Source organism: Heterodontus francisci, unplaced genomic scaffold, assembly GCF_036365525.1.
Source record: "Heterodontus francisci isolate sHetFra1 unplaced genomic scaffold, sHetFra1.hap1 HAP1_SCAFFOLD_507, whole genome shotgun sequence".
Lineage (NCBI taxonomy): Eukaryota > Metazoa > Chordata > Chondrichthyes > Heterodontiformes > Heterodontidae > Heterodontus > Heterodontus francisci.
In genome coordinates, this window is record NW_027141543.1 from 668,811 (window position 1) to 694,395 (window position 25,585).

Consider the following 25,585-nt stretch of genomic DNA (forward strand, 5'->3'; position numbering starts at 1 on the left):
CACAAAACCAATCAATTTCAAATGGGACCCTCGGTATCTACCAGCACAAGATGGTGGAAGGAAACTAGGTGGGAATCGGGCTCATTGTGCTGGAGCCTGTTCACCTCCCGAAGTCGGGTTTTGTTGTGCGGGCTTGGATAATCGAGGGAAAATCATTTCCCAAAGAACCTGACATCAGGATTGCAGGTTCTGATTCTCCCGGGAGCTGGATAGGCCAACTGATGCCTTCACGCCCAGAGGCCAACTGAGGTCCTTGCGTGACCTATTGTCGATGCTACAGCTTCGCAGGACTGGAACTAATATCCTCACAGGGAGATTGGACAGCGCTGCTGGGGAGGGTTTAAACAATCTTGTCAGTGGGATGGGAACCGGAGGCATAGCTCAAATTGGAATGATGTAGAGCTTAAAACAGGAGGTAGAAAAGTAGACATTAGAAGTTAGGCAAAATAAAGGCAAGCCTCAACTAGGTTTAGAATGCAGAATAGTATTAATAAGACAAGGTTAAGAGCACTCTACCTGAATGCACGCTACATTGGAAACAAGGTAGGTTATTTAAAGGCACAGATAGAGGTAAATGGGTATGATCTAATTGTCATTGCAGAAACGTGGCGAGAGGGTGACCAAGACCGGGAACTGAAGATTCAAAGAGATTCAACATTTGGAAAGGAAAGGAAAGCAGGAAAATGAGGTGGTTTGGCGTCGATAATAAGGGATAGGATTAGTGTATTATTAAGGGATGGTCTCAGATCGTAAGAACAAAATTCGGTGTTTGGGTGTAGCTACGAAACAGCAAGGGGCAGGAAACATTGGTAAGAGTTGCTTATAGGCCAACAAGCAGTAGTGACAGTGTGGGGTATGGCATTAATCAGGAGATTAGAAACATGTAGCATGGGTAATTTTGAACAAAGGTATGAGGTATGAGGGGCAATGGATAGTCTTCAGAGAAATATTTCATAGTTTATAGCAACTGTACATTCCTTCATGGTACAAAAAACCCAAAAGTAAAGGCAGTCAACAGTGGCTAACAAAGGAAGTTAAGGGTTGTATACGATTAAACTAAAATGCCTATAAAGTTGCCAGAAATAGTAGTAAACTAGTGGAATGGGAAGATTTGAGTATACATTAAAGCAGGACCAAAAACTGATAAAGAGAGAGAGAACATAATATGAATGTAATATCCAAAAACAGACAAAATAATGCACTTCAAAAGCCTCTATGTCCATAAAAAGGAAATGTTTGGCTCAGTCAAATGTGGGTCCATTACAGGCAGTGTCAGTAAAATTTATAATTGGTACAAAGTCATTGCAGAGAAGCTATTTGATTTCTGCGTGCCTTTCTTCACTGAGGAAGATACAAGGAATCTCCCAAAATTAGAGATCCAAAGGACTTGGGAGAAAGAGGAGATGACAGAAAATAGTGTGAGGATGAAGGCTGTATTGGAGAAATGAATGGGGCTGAGGGTTCCCGCAGATTTGAAGGTAGCAAATGTCACACCACAATTTTCGAAGGGAGGGAGAGAGAAAACAGGGAACTACAGACCTGTTAGTCGTACACCAGTAGTAGGGAAAATATAAAGATCTATTCTCCAGGATGTGATAAATGGACACTTCAATAATAATGATCTGATTGGGCATAGTCAACATGGTTTCATGAATGGGAAATCATGTTTGACGAACCTGTTGGAGCTTTTTGAGCATTTTACCAGCAGAATTGAGAATGGGGAGTCGGTGGACCTGTTATACTTGGATTTTCCGAAGGCTTTTGAAAACGTCACCCACAGCAGATTGATATCAAAATTAAAGCACGTGGGATAGGAGGCAATATACTGAATTCAACACAACTTATTCAGAGAGTTTTTATTTGTAAATGATTGTTGAGTTTTCTTTGATCCTGTTGTTTTGTTTATGAATTATCTTTAATCAATCAAAATAATTTTCCAAATAGGAACCAGTTTAATGTTACAAGTTTTTACATAGTAGGAAAAGAGCCATTTAACAACAGTTATATTGAAATTATGCTATTCAGCATCTCAAGTTTACAGAAAGTAAACTTCTCAAATATTTTGAAACTTTCAGACTCTCAGCAACACTGAATCGCCCATCAGCAATTACTCACCATCGCCATCTGCTGTTGTCCCTGTCTCACTGCAGTTACTTTCCTCTCTCTCCATCTCCATCTGCTGGTGTCCCTGTCTCACTGCAGTTACTGTCCCCCCTCTCACAATCTCCATCTGCTGGTGTCCCTGGCTCACTGCAGTTACTGTCCCTCGCTCACCATCTCCATCTACTGGTGTCCCTGCCTCACTGCAGTTACTGTCCCTCTCTCACCATCGCCATCTGCTGGTGCCCCTGTCATGAGGGTGTGATGGCTCCCACAGTGGCATAGCATGCTGGATGTTTAAAATGGGGAACATTGTTTCTGAACGCTTCCAGATGCATGGACGATCACATGTTCAGGGAGTGTCACCAGCTACAGAAAGCTGATCTCCTGGGTTTTGAACTTGTGCGATGGCAGGAGTCACTGTGCCATATCCGTGAGGCTGAGAACTATTTAGATAGCATGTTTAGAGATGTGTTCACACTGTAGGTGACGAGAGTGCAGGCATAGAGGGGATGGGTGACCACCAGAGAGACTTGAAGGACCAGGCAGGTTGTCCAGGTTTCCGCTGAGTCGAGCTCACTCAGTAATAGATTTTCCTCTTTGCATACAGGTGACGATGATGGTTCCTCATGGTTGTGCAACCACAGTTAAGTCCGTGAAACCACGGACAGCTCAGCTGCACAGGACAGGAGGAAGAGGAGTGGAAAAGTGAAAGTGTTAGGGGATTCAATAATTAGGGGAACAGACAGGCATGTCTGCGATCATAGTCATGACTCCAGGATGGTATGTTGCCTTCCTGGTGACAGTGTCAAGGATATCACTGTGCAACTGCAGAGTGGGTGAACAGCCAGAGCTCATGGACCACATCTCCACAGGTAGGAAGAGGAATGAAGACCTGGAAACAGATTTTAGAGAGATAGGAAAGAGATTAAAAAGCAAGACTTCAAAAGGAGTCAGTTCATGATTACTCCCAGTGCTACATGCTAGTGAGTACAGAAATAGAAGTGCAGAGCAACTGACGGCGTGGATGGAAAGATGGTGCAAGTGGGAGGACTTTAGATTCTTGAGGCATCAGTACTCGTTCTGGGCAGGTGGAAACTCGACAAGAAGGATGGATTATACCTTAGCAGGACCGAGACCAATATCCTCGCAGGATGATTTGCTAGTGATGCTGGCGAGGTTTGAAACTAGCTTGGCAGAGGATGGGAAACTAAGAGGGATTTCAGATAGTAGAAAACCAAAGCTCGTTATGGTAGTAACAAAGGAAGTAAGCGAAAGTGGAAAGCAGCAGCAGAAACAAAGGCCAGCATCAAATCGGGTCAACATACGGGGAAACAAGTTAAAAAAGGCCAAATGTAACGCACTCTATCGACTGCATGTAGCATTCGCATTAAGGTAGAATCGATGAATTGATGGAACATTAGTAAACAAGGATGATCTTTAACGGACACGTGACTACAGCTAACCAAAGCTGGGAACTGAAATTTCAAGGGTATTCATCATTTAGGAAGGATAGGAAAAAGGCAAAGGATATTGGTAATGAAGGATGATTTGCTGCATTCGTTCAATTCTGCAATGCATAGTCACAAATAACTCTTTCAAATCACTAATTGAAAGTCCACAGTTAAAGAAGCAGCCATATCCCACAATGAAGAAGAGCAGCCTTGAGAGAGATTATCCACACTTGAGATTTAATCACTGAATGACCAAAGTTAAAGGGGACAGCCACAATCCACAGTGAAGCCCTGAGGAGGGTATCTGGAATGAGCTGCCTGAGGGGGTGGTGGAGGCAGGAACAGTACCAACATTTAAGAGGCATCTGGACAGGTACTTGAATGAGCAAAGCATAGAGGGATGTTGAATTAATGCAGGCAGGTGGGATTAGTATAAATAGGCAATATCGTCAGCATGGACGCGGTCGGCCAAAGGGCCTGTTTCTGTGCTGTACGACTCTATGACTCTGTGACTCTAAAACCATTCAGGAGTGAAATAAATAAACACTTCAACACGCCAGGTGTGGTATCAGTTTGGAACTCTCTTTCACAAACAGCAATTGATGCTGAGACACTTGCTAATTTTTCAAGCTGACTTTGACAGATTTTTACTAACAAAAGGCATTAAGTGATATGGGGCAAAGACGGGTACATGGAGTTAGATCACAGATCAGCCATGATCTCTTTGAAAGGCAGAACAGATTTGAGGGCATAAATGGCCTCCTCCTCTTCCTTTGTCCTCTGACAGTGTACAGAGAGAGATAGAGAGAGAGAAGAGGAGAGAGATAAACATGGAGAGAGTAGCAAAGAGGGTAACTAGTGATTGAGTGAGAAAGAGAGAGGGGAAAACGGAAATGGAGAGAGATTTCCAGTAAGAGTAGCTCTCCACTTCTCTCTCCACGCCGATCTCTCCCTTTCTCATTGTTACACTCTCTCCATCTATATTTCTCCCTCTCGCCTGATATTACACACTCTATGCCGATTTCTTGTACCTCTGTGTACACAGGATTACATCAAACTATGACTATATTTGACATTTGCTCTTTCGATGTAACTTAACAACGTGACTATTTCCAAAATTATCTCTGTGTCTGTGAACAGCGGCACCTTGGAGTGAATGTTCACTGATCCCTGAGGCTGACAGGACAGGTGGATCAGCTAGGTAGGAAGGCAGACTTTCATTTCCCGACCAGCGGAAATAATCTCTCAGTGTCGACCCTATTCAGTCCCTTTAGAATCTGATATGTTTCAATGTGATCACCTCTCGTTCTTCTAAATTCGGGAGATACAGGTCCAATTTAATCAGCCTCTCATCATAGGACAATGGCAGAGAAACTGAACAAATACTTTGTGTCTGTCTTCACAGAGGAAAATACAAACACCTGCCAGAAATAATGGAGAATCAAGGAACTCATGTAAATGAGGAACTGCAAGGTATAAACATAAGTTAAAAAAACAAATACTAGGCAAATGAATGGGTCAGTGGGGTACTGCAAAGAGAGAGAGATAGAGAGAGGGGAGAGAGACAGAGAGGAGAGACATAGACGGAGAGCGATGGAGAGAAAGAAAGAGGGAGAGAGAGAGAGAGACAAAGAGTGAGGGAGACAAAGGGAGAGACAGAGACAGAGAGACAGAAACAGTTGGATAGGGACATACAGCAACACATGGAGGCAGAAAGAGGGGGAGAGAGATACAGAGGGAGAGAGACAGACAGAGAGGGAAAGAGAGAGACAGAGAGAGAGAGACAAAGACAGACAGCCAGAGAGAAAGAGTCAGAGAGGCAGAGATGGTGTTAGAGAGAGACAAACAGAGTCATGCACAAAGGGAGAGAAAGAGAGATCGGGAGAAACAGAGTAAAAGAAGGAGAGAGAGACATAGACAGAGAGTCAGAGAGAGAGAGAGACAGAGAGGGAGCAAAAGAGAGAGAGACGGAGAGGCAAAGAGAGAAGGAGAGACAGAGAGAGAGGGAGAGATGGTGTGAGAGAGACACAGAGTCATGGACAGAGTCAAAGAAAGAGAGAGAGAGAAACAGAGAGAGAGGGAGAGAGACACAGAGAGGGAGGGAGAGAGAACACCAAGAGAGGAAAAGAGAGAGCGAGACAAAGAAGGGAATGTGAGAGAGATGGAGATACCAGGGAGAATTAAAGAAGGAAAGGACTGGAGGACTGCTGACGTTGGACCATTGATTAAAAAGGGAGAAAGGGGTAGACTGAGTAATTACAGGCCACTCAGCCTAACCTCAGTGGAAGGCAAATGATTGGGATAAATTCTGATAAACAGTAGTAATGGTCATTTAGAAAGGTGCAGATTAATCAAGCACAGTCAGCATGGATTTGGCAAGTGAAGATCGTGTCAGACTAGCTTGAGTGAATTTTTTGTGAGGGTAACTGGGAGGGTCGATGAGGGGAGCAGCTCATCACCACCTTCTCAGGGAAATTAGACAATAAATGCTGGTCTTGTCAGTGATGCCCAGATTCCAGGAATGAATTTAATACAGTGTCAGCACCTGTACAGATACAGTACACAACGGGTACAAGGGAATGATTCACTCCTGTCTAGTACTGTGTGTCTCAGTGTCTCCATCGCTGTGTCTCTGTCAAGTTTAAAGCACTAGCAGTATATTAGTGAGGAATCAGTCTCTGTAACAAATGTCCCAGTGCTGTGGTAACATAAAATGGCCACCGTGGACAAACCTAAAATGGCTAACTGATGTTTGTGGATATCCACAGATGTTCTGAGAGAGGAGGGAGAAAGAGACAGACAGACGGAAAGAGAGACAAAAACGGAGACACAGACCGAGGGAGTGACCCAGACACAGAGAGTGACAGCAGGATATTTGTCGGAGGACATTGGAAGAGGAGGAGGCAATTTGGCCCCTCAACCCTGTTCTGTTATTCAACAAGATAATGGCTGATCTGTCATCTAACTCCATATCCCCGTCTTCGCCCCATATCTCTTCATAACTTTCACAAAAAAATCTAACAATATCAGATTTAAAAAATTAACAACTGGCTCAGCATCAATTGCCGTTTGTTGAAGAGAGTTCCATACTGATACCACACATGGTGTGTTGAAGTGTTTCTTCATTTCAGTCCTGAAAGGTTTTCAGACTACATTTAGATTTTTAGACTATGCCCCCAAGTTCCTGACTCCGCAGCCAGTGGGAATAGTTTCTCTCTGTCTACCCTATCAGTTTCCCTTATTATTCTCAAAACTTTTATCAAATCACCCCATAACCTTCTAAATTCCAGAGATAGACAGTAAAGCTCCAGCTAAACACCTGGTGTGTTGAAGTGTTTCTTCATTTCACACCTGAATGGTTTTAGACCATGTACACTTTATACACAGAGAGGGAGCTCCTTCCACTTTATACAGAAAGAGGGAGCTCCCGTCACATCATACATAGAGAGGGAGCTCTCTCCATTTTATACTATGAGAGGGAGCTCCATCCACTTTATACATAGAGAGGGTGTCGCTCCAATGTATACATAGAGAGTGTTCTCCCTCCACTTTATACATAGAGAGGGAGCTCCCTCCAGTTTATACATTGAGAGGGAGCTCCCTACAGTTTATATATAGAGATGGAGCTCCCTACACTTTATACACGAAGCGAAAGCTGCCTCTATTTTATACATAGAGAGGATGCTCCCTCCACTTTATACATAGAGAGGGATCTCCCTCCACTTTCTACATAGAGAGGGATCTCCTTCCACTTTATGCATAGAGAGGAAGCTCCTTCCACTTCATATATAGAGAGGGATCTCCCTCCACTTTATACATAGAGAGGAAGCACCCTCCACTTTATATATAGAGAGGGAGCTCACTCTACTTTATACATAGAGAGGGTGCTCCCAACACTTTATACATAGAGAGGGTGCTCCCTCCACTTTATGCATAGAGAGGGAGCTCCCTCCACTTTATACATAGAGAGGGAGATCCCTCCACTTTATAAAGCTGTCATGGTGGGATTTGAGCCCTTGTCCCCAGATCGTCAGGTTGGGCCTCTGGATTACTTGACGAGTGATATTATCACTCTGCGACAGCCTCCCCAATGGACGTGAACAGTCTCTGCTCCTTAATATCACCCACAGTAGTTTCTAGGCTGTAGCCCTGGACATGGTCTCGAATCTGATCCCCAAAATTCACATTTTAACTGGGAAAAGGCAAGAACAGAGTGAAACGGGTTTGCTTTTGTCCCTGGATTCACTGTCCACTCGAGACAGATCAGTTACATTGACAATCAACAGGAGTGAACAAGGTCAATGCAATAATATGGAAAATGTAAATGATGCCACTTATAATTGTAGCATCTATCCCGAATGAGTACCGATTTCAGGTTTATCCCGAGAGAGATCTTACTAAGGAAATGTCATTGACATTGAAATGATTGTGTTTTATCCACCACATTATTTACATCAGAGTCAAAGCTGCTGATGTAATGTGTTTGTTCTGGAGAATGTAACGAATAACAATGGTCAGGGGTATAACCGTGTTAGTGGAGACTTATCGCCTGTATAAATCAGCACCCATTGGAATGGATCATCTCAGAGTGCCTGCTGGAGCTGTGGATTCCAGGCTAACAGAAGTCTCTGCTTCTCACAGAAATGGGATATCCAGTAATCGATCAGATAGAAGACATTTATTATCCTGTACTTGCAGCAATTGGAGTTCCTGGCAAGCCAGTATCTCAGCTGTTAATAAGAGCAAAATACTGCGGATGCTGGAAATCTGAAATAAAAACAAGAAATGCTGGAACCACTCAGCAGGTCTGGCAGCATCTGTGAAAAGAGAAGCAGAGTTAACGTTTCGGGTCAGTGACCCTTTTCAGTGACTCTTTTTCACAGATGCTGCCTGACCTGCTGAGTGGTTCCAGCATTTCTTGTTTTTATCTCAGCTGTAAATGGTGTAAATCGATGTTAAATGTGCTGCCGTACACAGTGAGTGTTACACAACCGCCTGTTATTTTCTAGCAATTTACTGATGGAATCTCCTCATTGTCTACTTTTTCTTTGTCTTGTAGGAGTTGTATTATGTATTGAGTCGTATTGTTTTAAGTAACTGGCATTGTTACTAGATTATTCTGGGTGTCTCGAATCAGTTTGGATCAAGAATCAGACCATTCACAGCTTTTAACTGGTCCTGGAATACTTTTATGATTTTTTTTTCAGAGATTGATAATGAGAAATCTCCCGGTCTCAGAGTTGCAATATCCTCCCTCCCCAATAACATGGCTCAGTATAACGAGGATTTCAATGTATTTATTGTTAACACTGTTATCTAATATTATATCATTCAGTATGTGTGTGACGATGCTTCAGATGTCTGGCAACTGAACTGAGTTTGTTGCTGACACTTTCACATCTCCTTCTCTGCTTCACTTTGGACCCTTCACTGTCACTGGGCTGCATGTAAAATAGAAAGTAAAGATGTGATGCTTTAACGGTTTACACTCTATCAGTTGGAATCAAGAGTCTTTCCATTTATCTGTAGATTATCAGATGCAGCGCTGATGTTGGTCTTTTATTAATTAAACTGTCCCACATTCTAACGGATTACTTTATAATTCCAGGGGAAGGAATTTCAATGATTGTGAGGTTTGTCTGGAAGAAGCTTTCGATCCTGTTTATTCCATGCACTGTAGATGAAGTGAAGAGTGCAGGTGAACAGGTGTAGACGCGGGTGATCTGTAGATACATTAAATTATTCACAGAGGTTTCAGCATTGAACAAACTGACTCTGAGAATGGAATCATTGAACCTGGGGCGGGTGATCAGAAGACAGGCACAGAATGTTAGGAATAAATCATATGTGAATAGTAGCATTAAGTAACAGTTTGCAGGGTGTGAGTGCTCCAAAGAGATAGGGAAGGAGAAAATGAGCAGGGAGAACGAAACCGAGGGAAAGAGGTAAGCAGAAGTAAAGATAAAGAAGCGGCAGTGTGAATAATTCACTGTCATAAAGTGCTGGAATGTCCAGAACAATTAGTGAAAGAAACTGGGAGTTGAAGTTGTCTGTTGTCAGATTGTGTTCATTTTCCTGCTGGACTTGATCCTCTGTGTTGATTTCTGTCAGATCCTCATTTTGCTTTGGAGAAAGTTCCTATTCCTTACTTAGTGACTGAATGAACAGAATAGAATCAGTTTTTTACTGATGGTAATTCATCATTTAAAAACTGCATTTTATAATCTCTGTGACTGCTGAATTCAATAAAGAGCGAGGCTGATATCAGAAGGATATTTCAATGTATATTTAATCGCCTGTACAAACTGACTATATTGTATAAACAATGAACTGTTCTCCAACACCAATAACCACAGGGATTATTGTTTGAATGTGTTAATTGAGTTGTATTCCTGGGATCGATAGATCACATTTCCTCCAAAACTCTGCTGCAGTCTCTCCCTGTGAATCTCAGCCTCTCCTCTCACTGTATTGAATCCTCAGTCTCCTCATCCATTGCTTCAGTTTATCCACTTTCCCAAACCATCTGCTCCAGTCTCCCCTCCAGCTCCAACATAACCTTTTCCTTCTTTCCCTCCCCATCTCACTCAATGGCTACACCTCCAGCTGCCTCGTCCAACCTGATCGGAATACAGGAACATAGGAGCAGGAGGAGGCCATTCAGCCGTTCGAGCCTGCTCCGCCATTTTAGATCATGGCTGATACTCAAACTCAGCACTGCATTTTTCAGTCTTTTCCCATTTCTTAATCGTCTCTGTCGGTTCCATTCACCCAGAGTAACAAACCAGCTACACATCCCGCTGCCCCCCAAACCTTTCCAACCAACAGTCTGGAGACAAATTCCCAATTAACAAATTGGATTCCATCTCTGTAAAAGCCCTTCTCATTTCCCCACTGGCACTGCATCCTCACTCAATACTTCCAGTAGATCCGCTGCTGACTTTATTCACTTTCTGTATCAATTTCCCAATTCATTATTAATAATTGGGTTTTCAAACATTTCACTGTGTCAAAGCACAGGTCAATGAATCAGTTTTAATTGCTCGATGCAGCAATAAAGCAGGAAATTTCAGCCCAGATCCTGTCAAACTGCTGTTTTGTCTCCAGGAATGATCAGTAATTTCTCTGCTTCCTTTTCTCCCTCTTCCAGTTAACTTGGTGGCGATTGTGATCCTGTCCCGTGGAAAGTGCGGTCTCTCCAAATGTATCACTGTCTACCTGGTGGGAATGGCAATGTCTGATCTCCTGGTCGTTATCACTGATCCCATATTGTACAGGATTGTTTTAATTTAGATTAGATTAGAGATACAGCACTGAAACAGGCCCTTCGGCCCACCGAGTCTGTGCCGAACATCAACCACCCATTTATACTAACCCCATATTCCTACCAAACATCCCCACCTGTTCCTATATTTCCCTACCACCTACCTATACTAGTGACAATTTATAATGGCCAATTTACCTATCAACCTGCAAGTCTTTTGGCTTGTGGGAGGAAACCGGAGCACCCGGAGAAAACCCACGCAGACACAGGGAGAACTTGCAAACTCCACACAGGCAGTACCCGGAATCGAACCCGGGTCCCTGGAGCTGTGAGGCTGCAGTGCTAACCACTGCGCCACTGTGCCGCCCTACTTCCCAGATTCATTCCTGACCATTACTCCTGTGTGTTCCCCCATTAAGGTTCTGCTTAATGCAGCCACAGTTGTTTCTGCCTGGCTCACAGTCACTTTCACCTTTGATCGATTTGTGGCCATTTGTTGTGAGAAGCTGAAAATAAAACAATGCAGCGAGAAAACGGCGGCTGTGGTTGTAGGAACAGTGAGAGTGCTGGGCTGTTTAGAGTCTCTCTCCTGGTACTTTACACTGCAACAAGATTACATTATTGATAATGTTCCCATGGGTTGTGTTCCTAAACTGATCTTCTTTACTTCCCCCATATGGGGGGCATTTCAATTCTTTAACCGCATTTTAACCCCTTGTGTCCCGATCTTTCTGATGTTGCTGCTCAATGTTCTTACTGTCAGACGGATTTTATTCTCCAGTAAAATCCGCAGGGGATTCCGACGCCACAGCAATGGAGAGAATCACAAGGACCCAGAGATGGAGAATCGCAGGAAATCAATTATTTTACTCTTCAGTATATCCAGCAGTTTTATACTGTTATGGGCGATCTGGGTTGCGGATTACATTTATAGGCGCATTGCAGATATTCACTATTTTCCCCCCAACACTGACCCTGCCTATATCACAAATCGCACATCAAAGATGCTGCAGCTTCTCAGTTCCTGCACCAACACATGTATTTACACTGTGACCCAGACGAAATTCAGACAGGAGCTGAAGAAGGCGGTGAAATACCCTCTCAATCTCATTGTTAAATTAGTGAAATCATAGAAACAGCAGAAGGATTTCAAACACTGGAACTAAATCCCATTCCGCCTCCACCCCCCCGCCCGATCTGCCACCCTCCCCCTCCCTCCCGCCACCCCCCCCCCCCCACGACCGCCTTTGTGAATATTTGACCGGCGCCAACTTTAGACCTGGCAGCTGCCTGAACGTGGCAGACCTGGATGTTTCAGCGGAACAGGCTGAATTTGCGCATGTACCAGTACAGCGCCACCTGGTGTTTGCGTTGGCAACAAAGTCACCCTGTTGTCAAAGCTGCGAATCGCAGTGATTGTGAGGAGGTGAGAGGGGGCAGAAACTGCAGTGAGACAGGGACACCAGCAGATGGAGATGGTGAGAGGGGGCAGTAATTGCAGTGAGACAGGGACACCAGCAGATGGCGATGGTGAGAGGCGGCAGTAATTGCAGTGAGACAGGGACACCAGCAGATGGAGATGGTGATAGGAGGCAGAAACTGCAGTGAAACAGGGACACCAGCAGATGGAGATGGTGAGAGAAGGCAGTAACTGCTGTAAGACAGGGACACCAGCGGATGGAGATGATAAGGGGTGGGGGGGGCGGTGGTGGGGGGTCAGTAAGTGCAAGAATATTGCGTGCAATTCTGGTCACCACACTACCAGATGGATGTGGAGGCTCTGGGGAGGCTACAGAAGAGGTTTACCAAGATGTTGCCTGGTCTGGAGGGCATTAGCTATGAGGAGAGGTTGGATAAACTCAGATTGTCTTCACTGGAATGACAGAGGTGGAGGGGTGACATGATGGAGGTTTACAAAGTTATGAGCAGCATGTGCAGGGTGGATAGTCAGAAGCTTTTTCCAAATGTTGGAAGAGTCAGTTACTAGGGGACATAGGTTTAAGGTGAGAGGGGCAGAGATAAGAGAGGATATGCGAGGCAAGTTCTTAACACAGAGGGTGGTAAGTGCCTGGAACTAGCTGCCGGGGGAGATGGTGGAAGCATGTACGAAAATAACGTTTAAGAGGCATCTTGACAAATACATGAATAGGATGGGAATCGAGGGAAACGGTCCCCGAAAGTGCAGATGATTTTTGTTTAGGCAGGCATCAAGATCGGCGCAGGCCTGGAGAGCCGAATGCCTGTTCCTGTGCTGCACTGTTCTTTGTTCTTTGTTCTTTGCAGTAAGACAGGGACACCAGCAAATGGAGATGGTGACGAGGGTCAGCAACCGCAGTGAGACAGGGACACCAGCAGATGGCGATGGTGAGAGGGGGCAGTAACTGCAGTGAGACAGGCACATCAGCAGATGGAGATGGTGAGAGGGGGCAGTAACTGCAGTGAGACAGGGACACCAGCAGGTGGAGATGGTGAGAGGGGTCAGTAACTGCAGTGAGACAGGGACACCAGCAGATGGAGATGGAGACGGGGGTCATTAACTGCAGTGAGACAGGGACAGCAGCAGATGGAGATGGTGAGAGAGGGCAGTAGCTGCAGTGAGACAGGGACACCAGCAGATGGCGATGGTGAGGGGGTGGTGTCAGTAACTGCAGTGAAACAGGGACACCAGCAGATGCGGATGGTGAGGGGTGTCTGTAACTGTAGTGAGACAGGGACACCAGCAGATGGAGATGGTGAGAGAGGGCATTAATTGCAGTGAGACAGGGACACCAGCAGATTGGGATGGTCACGGTGGTCAGAAACTTCAGTGAGACAGGGACACCAGGAGATGGCGAAGGTGAGTGTGGTCAGTAACTGCAGTGAGACAGTGACACCAGCAGATAGAGATGGTGAGAGGGGGCAGTAACTGCAGTGAGACAGGGACACCAGCGGATGGAGATGGTGAGGAGGGTCAGTAACTGCAGTGAGAGAGGGCCACCAGCAGATGGAGATGGTGAGGGGTGTCAGTAACTGCAGTCACACAGGACACCAGTCGATGGCGATGGTGAGAGGGGTCAGTAATTGTAGTGTGACAGGGAGATTCTGTGTTACTGAGTTTGAATGTTTCCACAAGTCTGAGGAATTTACGTTCTGAAAACTTGAGATGCTTCATAAAGAATTTCAATACAATTTTTCTGAAATGGCTGTTTACTAACTTTGCGAACACTTGCAACATCACACTCGTTCATGTTTGGAAAATTATTTTTGCGATTAAAGGTAATGCATAAATAAAACAACAGCATCAAATAAAACTCAGTCATACATTTTCAAATAAAAACTCGCTGAATATGTTGTGTTGGGTGCTTCATCAGTAACGTTATGACATCTCTCTGTCTCTCACCTGTGTTTCTATGCTAGTATCTTTTCTAGAGGTGAATAGTGGAAGATCTTTCATGCAATGTGTGTTACATGGCCATTTTGCAGCTTTGTAAAGCCTTGTAACATTAAAGTTGCAAATGCTAAGAAAGTTTTTTCCCCCAATGATTACAGGGTAGTGCATAAATACAGCAGCATCAAATAAAGTAGAAACAATCATTGACAAATATAACTGTAAATATTTGTCAGAACTGTTGTGTTAAATGTCACCAGTTGTAAAGGTTCTCTTGGCTGCATCATTAACCCGGCTTTAGTTTCAGGCTTTGTCACACAGTGGAATTGAAAATCCGCATAAAAATTGCCTGTTTACATTGCAGTCAAACCGGCCTCTCCAGCAGAAACTATTTGCCAGAATTTAAAGGTACCTGCAGTGAGACATTTTTAGTCATTTTCTGAATTTTCTGTAAACTGGAGGTGAAAAGTGAAAGACATTTAATACAATTTGCGTCAAATGGACATTATCAAAACCTGCCCCTCCAGGTTTTAAATTACAGCAGCTTTTCGGCACTGCTAATGAGGTTTTTGGGGTAGGGAGAGAGAGAGAGAGACAGACAGGTTTCTGTCTGGAATGGTCCATTTTGGAAATGGCTGGAATATCCCTCTCTCCCCCATTCCCTCTTAACACAGAGACTTTACACCTTGGATTGTCCCATACCTGGAAAGGAGTGTCCAGATGGAGGATGCTGAGAGCTAGTTGGATGAGCTGTATTTTGGTTGGACTGGCTGTTTCGAGTGACAGGTTCTGGGATATATTAGGACAACATCAGATTCTATTTTTTCTTTCCAGGTGGCAGGATTGTGAAGGCGAACGTGTTAGAATCCAACGATGGAGCGCACACCATGTGGGATGGTGAGTATCACATCTGTATTGTCTCTCTCTGCCTTTCTCCCTCCTTCTGACTCAATCTCTCTCTCTCTCTCTCTCTCTGTCTTTCTCTCTCGCGCGTTTCTCTCTCAATCTCTTTCTCTCTCTCAAATTTGTTCTCTCTCAAACTCGTTCTCTCTCAATCTCCCTCTCTCTTTTTGTTTCTCTCTCTCTATGTTTCTCTCTGTGTGATTCTCGATATCTTTATCTCTCACCTTCTTTCTCTCTTTCAATCTCTCTCTCAATCCCTTTCTCTCTCTCAATCTCTCTCTCTCTCATTCCCTCTCTCTCAACCCTGCTCTCTCAGTCCTACTCTCAGTCCTTCTCGTTCAGTCCCATTCACTCAGTCCCACTCTCGCATTCCCTCTCTCTCAGCCCCTCTCTCAATCCTACTCTCTCAATCCCTCCCTCTCTCTCAATCCCTCTCTCTCAATCCCTCTCACTCAGTCCCACTCTTTCATTCCCACTCTGTCACTAACTCTCTCTCAAACCCTCTCTCTCAATCGCTTTCTCAGTCCCTCTCTCCCATTCCTCTCTTTCAATCGCTCTCTCAATCCCGCTCTCTCAGTCCCTCTCTCTCAACTGCGCTCTCAATCCCTTTCTCTAAATCCCTCTCCCTCAATCCCTCTCTCTCAATCCCTCTCTCTCAAACCTTTTCTGACTTTTCTCTATTTCTCTGACTTTTTCTTGCTTTTCTGTATTTCTCCGAAATCTTTTGCCGTTTTCTCTGCTTTTTCACCCTGAGACAATTTCACTGTTTCTGGATTTCTTCCCCCACGGCAAAAAACTTCCCTCCTCAAAAAAGACACCCCCCTCCCAAAAGATTCTACCTCAAAATCCCCCCCATCAGAAGATTCCCCCCACACACAATTTTGTTCCTCCTGCAAATTTCCACGTGTTTACACTGGAGAAGCCCCCTCCCATTTTAAACCTGGAGTACTTCTCCCCTCTATCTCCCTTTCCCCTCTATCTCCCTCTTCCCCGCTATCTATCTCTCCCCCTCTATCTCAGTCTCCACCCTCTATCCATCTCTCCCCCTCTATCTCTCTCTCCCCCTCTATCTCTCTTTCACACTCTATCTGCCTCTATCCCTCTATCTCCCTCTCCCCATCTATCTCCCTCTGCCCCTCTGTCTCCATCTCCCCCTATCTCCCTCTCCCCCTCTATCTCCCTCTCCCCCTCTATATCATCTCCCCCTCTATTTCTCTCTCCCGCTCTATCTGTCTCTCCCCCCCCAATCTCCCACTTCTCCTCTATCTCTCCCTTCCCCCTCTATATCTCTCTCCCCCCTCTATCTCTATCGCCCCTCAATCTCTCTCCCCCTCTATCCCTCTCTCCCGTCTATCTCCCACTCCCACTCTCTCTCCCTCTCCCCCTCCATCTCGCCATCCCACTCCATCTCGCTCTCCCACTCTATCTAATCTCTCCCCATCTATCTCATCTCTTCCCCTCTATCTCTCTCTCCCCACGCTATTTCTCTCTCCCCCCTCTATCTCTCTCTACCCCTTTCTCTCCCTCTCCCCCTCTATCTCCCTCTCCCCCTCGGTCTGCCTCTCTCCCTCTATCTCCCTCTTCTCCTCTATCTCCCTCTTTCCCGCTATCTCCCTCTCCACCTCTATCTCTCTCTCCCACTCTATCTCTCTCTCTCCCTCTATCTCTCTCTCCCCCTCTATCTCACTCTCCCCCCTTTAACTCTCTCTCTCCCTCAATCTCTCTCTCCACCTCTATCTCCCTCTCCCGCTCTCTCTCCCTCTCCCCCTCTCTCTCCCTCTTCCCCTCTATCTCCCTCACCCGCTCTCTCTCCCTCTCCCCTCGATCTCCCTCTCCCCCTCTATCTCCCTCTACCCTCTATCTCCCTCTTCCCCTTTATCTCCCTCTTCCACTATATCTCCCACTTATCCTGTTTCTCTCTCTTCCCCCTCTATCTCTCGCTCCCCCCTCTATCTCTCTCTTCCCCCTCTATCTCTCTCTCCCGCTCTATCTCTCTCTCCACCTCTATCTCCCTCTCCCGCTCTCTCTCCCTCTCCCCATCTATCTCCCTCTCCCCCTCTATCTCCCTCTTCCCCGCTATATCTCCCTCTTCCCCTGTTTCTCTCTCCCCCCTCTATCCTTCTCTCCCGTTCTGTCTTTCACACCCCCTCTATCTCTCACTCCCCCCTCTATCTCTCTCTCCCCCTCTATTTCTCTCTACCCCTCTGTCTCTCTCTCCCCCTCTATCTCCCTCCCTCCCTCTCTCTCCGTCTCCCCCTCTATCTCCCTCTCCCCCTCTCTCCTTCTCTCCCCCTCTATCTCCCTGTCCCCCTCTATCTCCCTCGAGCCCTCCATCTCCCTCCCCCTATCTCTCTCTCCCCCTCTACCAACTGCTCTTGCCCCTCTATGTCTCTCTCCCCTTCTATCTCCCTCTCCTCTATCTCTCTCTTCCCCTCTATCTCTCTCTCTTCCCCCCTACAACTCTCTCTCCCTCGTTGTCTTTCGCTATCACTGTCTCTGTCTCTCTCTCTCACTGCCGCTCCCTCTCTCTCTGTGTCTCTATCTCTCTCTCTCTCGCTCTCTCTCTCTCTCTCTCTCTGTTACTCTCTCTCTCTCTCTCTCTCTCACTCTCTCTCTCTCTCTCTCTGTTACTCTCTCTCTCTCTCTCTGTGCCTCTGTCCATGACTTTATTTGTGTCTCTCTCACACCATCTCTGCCTCTTCCTTTCTGTCTCCCTCTCCGTCCCTTCATCTGTCTTTCCCTCTCTGTCACTCCCTCTCTCCCCTCTCTCTCTGTCTCGCTCTCTGTCCCTCCATTTGTTTTTCCTCCCGTTCATTCCCACTCTCTCCTTCTATCTCTGTCTCTCTCTCTGTCTCTCCATCTGTCGTTCCTTCTCTGTCACTCCCTCTCTCTCCTCTTTCTGTCTCTCTCTCTGTCCCTCTATCTGTATTTCCCTTTCTATCACTCGCTGTCTCTCTCCCTGTATCTCACTCCTTCCCTCTCTCTCCCCCTGTATCTTCCTCTCTCTCCCCCCTCTATCTCCATCCCTCCCTCTCCCTGTATCTCCCACCCTCCCTCTCTCACCCACCCTCCCTCTCTCTCCCTGAATCTCCCTTCATCTCTCTCCCTGTATCTCCCTCACTCTGAGTGCCCCAATATTTTCTATGTAGAGGGGGAGCTTCCTCCATTTTCTATGTAGAGTGGGAGCACCCTCCACTTTATACATACAAGTGCGTCTCCCTCTACGTTATATGTACAGGGGGATCTCCCACGATTTTATGCACAGAAGGGAATCTCCCTCCATTTTATACATAGAAGGGGATCTCTCGCCACTTTATATTTAGAGGGGGATCTCCCTCCATTTTAAATGTAGAGGGGGAGCTCCCTCCATTTGTCCTATCGACAGGGATAGCCCCTCTACTGCTCTCTATCTCTCTCTTTCCTTAACCCTGCCACACACTCTCTCTCATTCCTGCTTAAAGACGTTGCTTAAAGCTAACCTCTTTGACCAAGCATTTGGTCATCAGCCTTAATCTCTCCTCATGTGGGTTTGGTGTCAGGTTTTGTTTTATAATGCACCCTGTGTTGCAGCTTTGGGAGTTCTTATTCCTCACCTTCTCCTTCACTCCGTCTCTCTCCAGGTGTGGTCTCACCAAACCCTGTACTATTACAGCAAGACTTCCTCACTATTGTACTCTAACCCCCTTGCAATATAGGCCAGCACTCCATTTGCTGTACCTCTCTCCACAGGTACTGCCTGACCTGCTCAGTATATCCAGCATTTTCTGCTGGGATCTCAGCTGAAGTTGGTTGGGCTGAGGACAATACCCTGATAAACTCCTGCAGTGAAGGCCTGGGACTGAGATGATTGACTTCCAACAACCACAACCATCTTCCTTTGTGCTCGGTATGATTCAAACCAGTGGAGAGTTTTCCCGCTGATTCCCACCGACTTCAATTTTGCTTGGTCTCCTCGATGCCTCTGTCAAACACTGCCTTGATGTTAAGGTCAGTCTCTCTTCCCAGTAGCAGACAGGAGTGAATCATTCCCTTTGACCCGTTATGTACTGAACAATTTCTGCTTCTTCACAGTCTGATACAGGACTGTACACGGCCGAATAATGTAGTCCATCAAACACTACGAGAGCGGGTTCATCACAGCGTAGGAACAGAGTACAGTTCCTTCAACATTCTCTCTCTGTCTTCCTCTCTCTGTCCCTCCCTCCCTCTCTGATACGTGGAGAGAGACAGAGGGAGAGAGGGTTAGATATGATGTCATAGAGAGGGCTGTGGAGCGGGACAAATTTGGAGACGGAGAGATTGTTGAGCTGGATGAAAATGACATTGTAAGATATATTAGTTTGATGTAATCCTTCACTGCTGTGTACAGAAACATATAAGAGATAGGTATGGAGAGATAAAAACATCGTGAGAGGGAGAAATGTAAATGAAGTTGAGGCCCTGGCGGACACTTTTGATGATCTAAAAGGAATAGCCTCCATTCTAAACATCCAGAAAGCTATTCCACTGTGGGAGCCATCACAACCTCATGATATTGGTTCTGGAAATTTCATGCCAGCTTATTGGTTAATTATTAATCCTGTGATTGATAGATTCTTGTTAACCAAAGGGGTTAAAAGATAAGGGGCAAAGAGAGGATATATGGTGTAAGTTAGATCACAGATCAGCCATGATCTCATTGAATTCCGGAACAGAGCTGTGGGGTTAAATTGCATCCTCCTCTTCAAATCTCCCCTGTTAAATATCCTTCTTTCTCTGTCAATCACCCTATCAATCTATGTCTCCCTGTTTCTCTCTTTCTGTCTCTATCTCTCTGTTTCGGACAGTGTAGAGTGAGATTCACTCTGTATCCACCCTCGGATGTGTTATGGGACAGCGTAGAGGGAAATTTACACTGTGTCAAACCCAACATTGTCCTTGACTCAGGAACGTTTAATGGGACTGTGTAGCTGGAGCTTTACTGTCTATCCCTGGAATTTAGAAGGTTATGGGGTGATTTGATGCATGTTTTCAAGACAATAAGGGAAACTGAAAGGGTGGAGAGAGAGTAACAATCCCCTCTGGCTGTGGAGTCAGGAACTTGGGGGCATAGTCAAAAAATCTAAACGTAGTCTAAAACCATTCAGGAGTGAAATGAACACTTCAACACACTAGGCATGGTATCAGTTTGGAACTCTCTTCCACAAACGGCGATTGATGCTGAGGCACTTGATAATTGTTAAATATGAGTTTGATAGATTTTTGTTAACCAAAGGTATTAAGGAGCAAAGATAGGTACATGAAGTTAGATCACAGATCAGCCATGAGCTCACTGAATGGCAGAACAGGGTTGAGGGGCCAATTGGCCTCCTCCTCTTCCTCTCTCCAACGACAAATATCTCTGTGTCTCAGTCTATGTCTCCCTCTTTGTCTCTCTTTCTGTATGCCTTTCTCTTTCTCCTCTCCCGAACATCTGCGGAAATCCACAAACATTTGTCAGCCGTTTTAGGCTGGTTCTCGGTGGCCATTTTATGTTAACACAACACTGAGACATTTATTTCGCAGACTTTCTTCTCACCAATGTAAGGTCAGTGCTTTAAATGTGACAGAGACACAGACATGGAGACACTGACACACACAGTACTAGAATGGAATCAATCATTCCCTTATACCCAATAATTTCCCTCCAGTATGATTAGGCTGGGTGGCCTGTAATTATTCAGTCTATTACTGTCTCCCTTGTTAATCCACAGTGCAACATGCGCCATCCTCCAGTCCTCTGGCAGCACGACTGTAACGAGAGAGGATTGGATAATGATGGTCAGAGGCTCTGCTATTTCCTAACTTGAACCTCTTAACAATCTGAGCCTGGTCAGTTATCAGGTTTCAAAGATGCGAAACCCCTTAATATTTCCACTCTCACTGCTTATCCCATTCAATATTTCAAACTCCTCCTCATTGACTACAATGTCTGCGTCGTCCCCTCTATTGTGAAGATAGTTACTATGTATTCATTAAGACCCATCACCGCATCTTCCGTCTCCACAGATAGGAAAAAGGAGAAGATATGGTGGTACAGTGATATTGCCCAGGGGTTTGGATTCGGACCACTGATCTTTTTGATATATATTAATGACTTGGACTTGGGTTTACAGGGCATTACCTCAACATTGTGCCATCAGCAATGTAATAAACAGGGAAGGGAATAGTAGTAGACTTCAGGAGGAAGGTGGCAGTCTGGTGAAATGGTCAGACACATGGCAGGTTAACTTCAATTCTGAGAAATGTAAAATGATGCATTTGGCAAGGCAGGCTGAGGAGAAGCGATATAAACTAAATGGTACAGTGTAAAAATGGGTGCAGAGACAGAGAGATCTGGGATTTCATTTGTGTCACTTTTTATATCTTAAAGATTCAATTTGGGGCTTGTAATCTTGTCAGTTGAATTTAGCTTCTTCCTGAAAAGTGTTAGCAAACGTGTTGGGAAATGTGCCAAAAGCTGTTTCCATTCAGACATTCCTGCATTGTGGAAGAGTGAGCTATCTTTGCAGAGACAGGAAATAGGGGTGTTTGAATGGACCTTCAGGTTTTGGTTGATGTAATAAGGTGAGAATTTGAATTGTGTCTTTGCAGGTACACAGAATTGAAGGTATTAAAGAACACCACATGAAGCAGTTTACCAATGTCTGACAACCTTCAAAGACTTCAGACACATGGAAGAAGAGGAGAAGGGAACAACATACAAAACCTGAGACAGTTAGACAACAGCAGTAGGAAAATTAATCTCATTTTATGGGTTTTAATTTGAAGGCCTGAGCTGATGACTGAAAAAGCAGGAGTTCAAATCCCACACTGGGTTGTTGTGAATTTGAATTCTTTTTTTTCTTCAAAAAATAAATCTGGAATTAAAAAGCCTCTAGGATGGAATGATTCACTACTGTCTCCTAGTGCAAAGCCCATGTGTGTCTCATTTTTGCTGTATGTATGAACAATTTAGGATGATGGGTTAGAATGCCGCATACCCAAGTTTACCAATGACACAAAAATAGGCAGCATTGTAAGCAGTGTAGCTGGAAGCATCAAATTATAAAGAGATATTAATATCTGAAGTGAATGGGCAAAAGTGTGGTAGATAGATTTTAATGTCAGCAAAGAAGACTAGAACAGAGTACTTTACAAATGGTGAAAAGATAGAAACACTGGTTGCCCAAAGAGGCTTGGGCGGGGGCGGGGGTGTCCATGTCCAATTGAGTGCAGTGTAGATTTATCAGAATGATAACGACTCCAAGGGTTAAATTACGATGTGATATTGTGCAAACTAGGGATCTACTCAGTGGAATTTAGGAGGATCAAGGCAATTTGTTCAGAGCTGTTAAGATATTAAGGGGAACTGATGGGGTAGTTTGGGAGAAACTATTTTGGCAGTTTGGGAACAAAGGAAGAGGAATAGGCCATTCAGCCTATCGAGCCTGCTCTGCCGTTCACATCTATCATGGCTGATCGCCGACTTTACTGTCTTTTTCCCAGACTGAGCTTCCACTGCCCACTGGGAGAGAGAATTCCAAACATTCACAACCCTCTGAGCAAAGAAATGTCTCCTCATCTCTGTCCTAAGTGGCTTCCCCCTTATTTTGAAATTCTGTCCCCTGGTTCTAGACTCCCAAACCAAAGGAGACATCTTACCTGCATCTAACCTGTCTATCCCTTTAAGTATTTTGTATGTTTCAATGAGATCACCTCTCATTCTTCTAAACTCCAATGAGTATCGGCCCAACCTGTTCAGCCATTCCTCATAGGACAACCCCTTCATCCCAGGAATCAGCCGAGTGAACCTTCTCTGAACTGGTTCCAATGCATCCAGGCCTGATCATTTATCCACTTTCAAAGATGCCAAACACCTTAATATTTCCCTTCACTCTGTTTATCCCATCCAGTATTTCACACTCCTCCTCTTTAACTATAATGTCTGCATCGCTCCCCCTCTTTGCTCTCCGAATTTGCTTTTTAATTTCACCCCTGAACTTTCTCCACTCCTCTGTGCTTTCTGTGGTATTGAGCTCTCGGTATCTGGTATAAGCTTCCCTCTTGTGCCTTATCGTACCCGATTTGATCCTTGGCATCCAAGGGGCTCTAGATTTGGGAGTCCCACCCTGTTTTTCTTTGTGTGAACATCTTTGATGTCAAATCTCAGTAAATCTCACTGCTCTGACACTGATTGACCTTCAAGTAGCTGTTTCCAGACCACTTTGCTAAAATCCCCCATCCATGGAACCACCATCCCCTCTGCTCCCTCCAATGGACCCTCTCATCCTTCCTAAAGTGTGGTCACCAGAATTGGATGCAGTATTCTGGTCGTGGCCTAACCAGAGGCTAATAAACAATCAGCATAACTTACATGCTTTTGTATTCAAAACCTCTATTTTTGAAGCCCAAGATTCCAGATGTTTTGCTGACTACTTTCTCAGTATGTCCTGCCACCTTCAAAGATGCATGCACATGCATCCCCAGGTCCCTCTGTCCCTGCACACTCCCGAGAACTGGGCCATTAAGTCCATATTGCCTCTCCCTCTCCCTTCTGCCAAAATACACCACCTCACATTTCTCTGTATTAAATTCCTTCTGACACTTGTCTGCCCAACCCGCTCAGCTATCTATGCCCTGTTGTACTCGATTGGTGTCGTCCTCACTGTTTGCATCTCCTCCAAGTTTGGGATCATGGGCAAATATTGAAATTTGACAAAAAGCACTGACTCTTGGGGAACACTGCTGTCTACCTTCTCCAGTCTGAAAAACAACCATTTACCACAAAGAACAAAGAACAAAGAACAGTACAGCACAGGAACAGGCCATTCGGCCCTCCACGCCTGCGCCGCTCTTGATGCCTGCCGGAACTAACACCTTCTTCACTTTGGGGGCCCATATCCTTCTATTTCCTTCCAACTCATATATTTGTCAAGATGTCTCTGAAACGTCGCTATCGTATCTACTTCCACCACCTCCCGTGGCAGCAAGTTCCATGCACTCACCACCCTCTGTGTGAACAATTTGCCTCGCACATCCCCTCTAAACTTTGCCCCACGCACCTTAATCCTATGTCCCCTAGTAACTGACTCTTCCACCCTGGGAAAAAGCTTCTGACTATCCACACTGTTCCTGCCGCTCATAACTTTGTAAACCTCAATCATGTCGCCCCTCCACCTCCGTCGTTCCAGTGAAAACAATCCGAGTTTGTCCAACCTCTCCTCATAGCTAATGCCCTCCAAACCAGGCAACATCCTGGGAAGCCTCCTCTGTACCCTCTCCAAAGCCTCCAAGTCCTGTGGCGAACAGAATCGCACGCAATATTCCAAGTGTGGCCTAACTAAGGTTCTGTACAGCTGCAACATGACTTGCCAATTGTAATACTCTATGCCCGACCGATGAAGGCAAGCATGCCATTTGCGTTGTTGACTACCTTATCCACCTGCGTTGCCACTTTCAGTGACCTCTGGACCTGTATGCCCAGATCTCTCTGCCTGTCAATACTCCGAAGGGTTCTGCCAATTACTGTATACCTCCCACCTGCATTAGACCTTCCAAACGGCATTACCTCACATTTGTCCGGATGAAACTCCATCTGCCATTTCTCTGCCCAAGTCTCCAACCGATCTATATCCTGCTGTATCCTCTGACAATCCTCATCATTATGCGCAACTCCACCAACCTTTGTGCCATCCGCAAACTTACTAATCAGACCAGCTACATTTTCCTCCAAATCATTTATATATGCTACAAACAGCAAAGGTCACAGCACCTATCCCTGCGGAACACCCCTAGTGACATCCCTCCATTCAGAAAAGCACCCATCCATGTTACCCGCTGTCTTCTGTGACTGAGCCAGTTCTGTATGCATCTTGCTAGCTCACCTCTGATCCCGTGTGACTTCACCTTTTGCACCAGTCTGCCATGCGGGACCTTGTCAAATGCTTTACTAAAGTCCAAATAGACAACATCCACTGCCCTTCCCTCATCAATTATCTTCGTCACTTGCTCAAAAACTCAATCAAATTAGTAATACACGACCTCCCCTTCACAAAACCATGCTGTCTGTCGCTAATAAGTTCGTTTGTTTCCAAATGGGAGTAAATCCTGTCCCGAAGAATCCTCCCTAATAGTTTCCCTACCACTGACGTAAGGCTCACCGGCCTATAATTTCCTGTATTATCCTTACCACCCTTCTTAAACAAAGGAACAACATTGGCTATTCTCTAGTCCTCTGGGACCTCACCTGTAGCCAATGAGGATGCAAAGATTTCTGTCAAGGCCTCTTGCCTCCCTCAGTATTTCTTCCCTTCCCTCCCTCAGTATTCTGGGATAGATACCATCAGACCCTCGGGACATATCTATCTTAATGCTTTGCAAGACACCCAACACCTGCTCCTTTTTGATAATGAGATGACTGAGACTATCTGCACTCTCTTCCCTAGGCTCATCATCGATCAAGTCCTTCTCCTTGGTGAATACTGATGCAAAGTATTC